Below are 6,526 nucleotides of genomic sequence, written 5' to 3' on the forward strand. Positions count from 1 at the left end.
TCCTGCCATGTTACCATTAACCCCTGTTTTGTCGCCACCAGCATCTGCACTCTCCCCATCCCCAACTTGCCTACAAGGTAGCCACTAAATAAAATAAGATAACTACTGATTTTGTGTTACAATGTAATGTCTTATCTAAAAAGAGAGGGACCACTTTGGATCATTCTGTGAGCTGCCGTAGATCATGTAACTGCAAAATTTGACACAAATACATTTTAGGCTTTAAGGTATGACAGCAATTTCATTTTTTTCAGAGGCATTTATGGATGATAACAGCCCCATGTTAAACATAGCCAGTGTATTTTTGATTCTGAAAGTGACTTGAGGGCCACTGCAGTAGATTATTCAACCATCTGCATTTTATCAATGTTGTATTTTTTTAACTACACATTGATGTTCGGAAATTAACCCCTTAAGGACAATGGTTGTCCTTAAACCCATTAAAAACAATGCATTGTGAGCCTGTACATGTACAGGCTTTGTCATTAAGGGATTAAGTATATGCTTGGATGTTATTGAAGTGTATTTATTTTCCTCTTTGTGGCGCAAAATTCAGGGGGCACCCGGATTTGAACCAGGGACCTCTCGATCTGCAGTCGAATGCTCTACCACTGAGCTATACCCCCTTTCACATAGGTTGCTGACTTAGTGGAACAGGTACAGGTTGCAGTGCATATGTTTACATTGCGAGTTTACAGAAGTTTGGTTATATTTTTTTTCCCATGGGAAAAAGGGCAACCTTGATTAAACTTACAAAGCTTAAATACAGCAGAGTTTATTCAGTAACTATGGAGTTTGCAAGATTGCTGACTGTTTCAATTCATGACCATGCAATCTAGAATCCAAAGGACAGGAAGCTTCTGCAAGAATGGCAAGAGTTAGCCCTGTCTAATGGATCTATTAACTATACATCATATAGGCTCATAGTCCTTGCCACTTAGAATGCTGTGCAAAGCTGACATATTCAATTTTCTGCAAATCCCAAGGTTATTAGATAAACTATGCTGTATTTTTCAGTATATTATGTTCAATCAAGGCTATCATTTTTTCCACTTGGTAAAGAAACATTGAAAACATTTGCATAACAAATACAAAGCACGCCGATTGTGGTACCTGCCAACAATATTCACTGTACCTGTAGCTTTAGAAAGGGTGAGGGTATAGCTCAGTGGTAGAGCATTCGACTGGTAGATTGAGAGGTCCCTGGCTCAAGTCTGGGTACCCCCCTCTTATTCTTAGCTCTCCGCTAACCCCCCCCAAAAAACAAAACACATTGGTTTCTTTAATGTTATGCCCTTTTCCCCCAATTATTTTTTACACTTTTATCTCAAGGTTACAAAAAAGAAAATTTGCAGATCTTATATAAACATAAATATTTTATTGAAAGGCTATTATAATACCTGAATCCAAGCCCTTTGCACCACATTATGGAATCATCAATGAAGCTGTGAAAGCCCCATCTGCCCCCCCCCCTTCGCTCTACTTTGCCCTGGACGGTATGGGAGGGCATCTACACGCTACCAGGCTCAGAACGCTTCTTAGCCACGCTCAGATGGGAACCAGGTAAACTCGATGCCCCCTGAAATTGACCAGACCCTGACTACCCTGAATTTAGTAGATAGCAGAACAGCTCTGTGATACCACTTACATAGTGGCTTGCTGCTTAGTTAAAAGGATTAGCAGAACCTTTCAGAAACCGTACTTTGAGAGAGTAGAGGCATTTGCTGTGGTTTGTGTCCCAGCAGCGGGAGTCTGGGAGAGTCTTCCCTTACTGGGACTGCCTGGGGGAGGCAGGGATGGCAGGAGTTAAGATTTGTGAGGAGCTTGACCTGCACAAAGCAAGTGCTTTGTGAGTGCCAGACCATGTTCTCTTCTTTTCCTTGCTATATGTCCTTAGCGGTCCATCAGGTTGATACGCATGGACAAGCCCCCTTGAGGCAGTCAGCGTATCAAATCCCTGATGCTGTTGGGGAGGGAATCCATAAGGAGAGCTAGGAGATATTGGATCTCAGGATGATAAAACCATCTGTCAGCCCTTGGGCTTCTCCTGTGGTTCTTGTACCTAAGAAATATGGCACTACCAGGCTCTGTGTAGACTATAGACAATTTAATGACAGGACTGTGACTGACGCCTACCCTATGCCCAGGGTGGATGAACCATCAATCTGTGTAAGGGCTTTTGGCAGATTCCCCCTGATGTTGAGGCTGTGCCAAAGTCGGCCCTTCATCACCCCATTTGGCCTGTACACGTTTCCGGTCATGCCATTTGGGATGAAGAATGGCCTGGCCACCTTCCAGCGTATTATATATAGGCTTCTGGATAGGTTGCAGAACTATGCTTGTCCATTTCTGGATGACATATCTATCTAAAGTGGGAGGAGCACCTGCACCAGTTAGGGGTTGTCTTAGACAGAATCAATGTGGCAGGACTGAATGTGAAGCTGGACAAGTGCCATATTGGAATGTTCGAGGTGCAGTATCTGGGGCACCGAGTGGGTTGTGGGAGACGCGAGTCAGTTTAAGTAGAAGCGGTAGCAGATAGCCTGCACTAGCACTCAGGTAATAGCATTCTTAGGTACTGCGGGTCACTACAGGAAGTGTGTCCCCAAGAATGACAGTAAAAGATCTCTTATTGGGTTTCATCTGAGGTCTGTTCCTGGTTCAGTGTAGTCTTTTGTGAATTGTAGCCCTGGTATCTATATAGCTCCGGTTACCATAGATAAAGACTTCCAGGGCAGAAAGTGAACACTGGAGCACTGGGCAGGACTTTGAGCCAAAATGAAGTGATGCCCTTCCCCCAAACTGCTTAGTGGGAGTTGGAAGAAAGACTAAAGTGTGGCTGCAGCTGGGGAAATGAAGGGGTGACTTTGTCTCTGCAGAAAGGCACCCCAAGAGATCTCTGTACCTTCCCTGCTGCTGAGTATCCTATAAGTCTTTGCTATTAGGAGCTGATTGATTCCAGTGCTAGGCTGCCATGTGTCTGAAGGCAGATGTGTTGCAGTGATCTTGCCATGTGGTTCCAGTGGATTACTGAAATACAGTGTACAGCAGAAGGCAGTAAGAAGCTAAAGCTGCCAGACTGCACCAGAGACAGATATCAGAGGAAGGTAGACAAAATTAGTTATAGGCACTGATACCACCACTATCCATTTCAGGCGAAGTATTACCTCCATCAAGGGTCCCAACATCTATGTGCACCAAGTTACCCCAGGGGACTGAAAACATATACAAGGGTGGGTTTCTAATTATTTGGGGAGGAAGATGATTTGGACTGGGGTTGATTTAGCTTTATTTTGTTTGCTGTCTATCTTTGGATGTCATTGAAATGCTTATGGTTGCTGATCTAAACTAATACATGAGAGTACATTTTTTGATAACTTTACATTATAGTGGCTGTTTCCTTGTGTTTGAGTTATATATGTGTCCTAGTACACTACACTAGAGCCCTGCACAGGACTGCTTTTTTAATCCCGCTCCCGCTGATTTTTTGTCCAATCCCACCCGCTCCCGCAATGTGATTGTTCCACTCCCGCTGCTCCCGCAACATGTGTGCCCAATCCCATCCGCTCTCACCACATTTGTGGTCAATCCCGCCGCTTCCTCCACAAATGTGGCCAATCACGCCCACCTCCGTACCTTAACTGCAGATTTCCCGCACAGTCCCGCAAGGTGCCTTCGAGTTGCTCCCTCACAACGTCTCTTCTCTTGCTCCGCCCAGGAACACAGCGGAGTCACGGGAAGTGACGTCACATCACGTGACTCAGCTTTGTTCCTGGGCCGAGCAAGAGAAGAGACACTGTAAGGGAGCAACGAGAAGGCAGCCTTGCGGGACTGCGCAGGATTACTGGGACCCACAGGTACAGTGTCTGACCGCCAGCTCCCGCCCGCAGCACCAGCAAGCCCGCCGCGCCCGCAAGTTTATTGGCGGGTTTCTGTGGGTCCTGCCTTCCAATGCAGTCCTCTACACTACACTCCCTGGACTAATTACTAGGTGGAGGCACTGCTAAACGGTCATATTAATCCCTAACTCTCTGCTATGCAGAGACCAGGATCTCCTGTAGGTGCCATCCAGGATGTTCACACCATGAGGGAGGTCAGGCCAAAAGTAAAAACTGTTACAGTACTGTATAATTTTATATTATTTAACTCTTTGGGAAAAGCAGGTTGCTTCAGACATCTTTGAAATCACAAAAGCAGGAATAGGTATGGATATTATTTAAAATTTGTAACTCACCAGATCCCTGTTTTCTGACAAATCCAAAGCATTAAGCCTTTCATTTCGTACTGATCTACTGTGTACACATATCAGCAGACAGAAAACTCCTAGGATAGCTGGATTCATATCGTGAAATCGTAGACTTTTCACCTATGGATTGAGTAATCAAATGTTTTAGTCTTTATTCAGTTTATTTAAAAAAACACTTTAATAATTTATAAAACTCTGCGTCATTTACATTTCCAATTTTTGCAGACCACATGAGTGTATGTTTGTGAATAATTTGCTATGTGTTGTCTGTAAACAACCTTAAAACTCTTTGTTAGATTATCAAGTAACGTATTATAGAGGGATTACATCAACAGATGAGGATGTGACAACACCATCTCCTGTACTGTGGATGACCAGCTCTGTCCACCTCAACAGTGACAATGCACACTACAGAATGTGAGCATCCAAGGTAAGTTAAACAAAGATAATTAAACAAGAACAGAATGTTTCATCTTTACAAAGTGATTCATCATGTGATTCCACATAACTATATGCTATAGGTTTTAGAACAAAAACTGTAAAGTTCTATATTGGACTACAGCAGTGCTTTCAAACATTGTTGATGCAGAGGACTGGATTTTGTTAGACCAACTAGCTAGACAGGACTGACCCATGAACATTAGTACAAATACACGTGCACACTCATACCTGCACACTTACACTAGAACACACATGCACATAAGCCTATTCACACACTCACATGAAAAATCCTCACTCAAACAGCTCACACTTATACATGCACAGTTGAGCAGCCACAATATTACCGTGGGGCCAAATAATATTGTGTTACGTAACCCTACTGTGCTCCCACCTTCACAAGTGCTGCAGTCCAACTGGAAATAGCATGGTTTGATGAAATTTTGGACCCCAGGCTCAGCTGTCTCTGTCGTTCACAAACAAGTGCATGACAAGCCAAACATTGGGCAGCCCAACTACTGTAATGGGGTTTGACAGAATGCAATTTCAAGTAGCTGCATAAATAATATCTGAATCACAAGAAAGTATATAGCACCATCACTCTAGTAAATGGTAAATACAATGCCTACAAGCACAGAAGATTTGGAGTATTTTATACTTTTGGAACCTCATGGGTCTCTTCTATTTCCTTGTAAACAAGAAAAAAGAGACCCAAAATGACACAAATAAATAATTCAAGTAAAGCAATACACACAATATACCTGTTTCCTTAATAAAGGAACAATGGCATTTATATAAAAATGTCACAAGCTTTATCAACAAATGCATAACTATATTTCCCAAATGACTGGCAGCAGAACACATTCCAAACATATTTTTCAATAATCTTTTTGTGCAAACTGAAATATTAAAGCATATGTATAATCTGGAAATATCAGTCTGGCAATATAAAAATTTGAATAAATCTCTTAAAACATTATGATGATAATAAATAACAGGTATTCGCATACTACGTTACTTCCCTAGACATGTGCATAACTTTCATTTAAGTGAATCAGTGGAACTGATAAAATAGTTATGATCGGGTAACCCACCTGCAGATTTCCTCTTCTGTGTGTTTCTCTTTTCTAAGACATTGTCTCCTTATATATTCCTGAGCCTTTATTCCAGGGGATGGCTAAACTGACAAAGAAGGAGGGATAGAAAGGGTGAGTGGGGGTTGGATACACCTGTGAAATCAACCATTGAGTTGATTGTAACTTGTATTATACAAACATTATTTTAGCCGGTTCTCCTGGTATTGCCTGTCCCACACCTGTTAACGTATATAATCCAAAATTATCTTAAAATTATATTATATAAATAATAGTAGTGAAATAAAATAACCATAAACTGAGAATTCAATAAACAAATTATAGTCCAGCTCTTCCAGAATGTTTAAAAAAATGTACCAACATTTGTACAAAAAGAATAATCATGATAGCAACGGGAACTATGTAAGTGCTCAAGGCAAAAGCAGAAAATTAAAAAAATATTAATTAATAAATAGTAAAGGAGCCATCATATTTTCCTCCCACAATTCTCCCTATCATGCTCCCTACCTAGCATCCTATAATTGCAACGTGATACATATGTTTATGGTTTATTGTTTTTCTTCATTATTATTTAACACATCTAGGGTTTGAATTTAAGGTCAAATATATTTAAAAAAAATGTTTAATCATATTTGTGCATATTGTAATTGTGGCACATATGAACACTGGGTGTTAAAATGTAAAATGCACCTGCTCCTATTATTCTTATGATTTAGCAGTTTAGATTCCTGTCTTTCTTTACATTTTA

General features: G+C 41.3%; 1 non-coding gene across 1 annotated transcript; it reads right to left on the reverse strand.

Moving 5' to 3' along the window:
- Positions 1–554: 554 nt before the first annotated feature.
- TRNAC-GCA (transfer RNA cysteine (anticodon GCA)) lies at positions 555–626 on the reverse strand. The gene has a single exon. It is a non-coding gene; the product is annotated as a tRNA-Cys (tRNA).
- Between the last annotated feature and the right edge of the window lie 5,900 nt (positions 627–6,526).

Source organism: Spea bombifrons, chromosome 13 (genome assembly GCF_027358695.1).
Source record: "Spea bombifrons isolate aSpeBom1 chromosome 13, aSpeBom1.2.pri, whole genome shotgun sequence".
NCBI lineage: Eukaryota > Metazoa > Chordata > Amphibia > Anura > Pelobatidae > Spea > Spea bombifrons.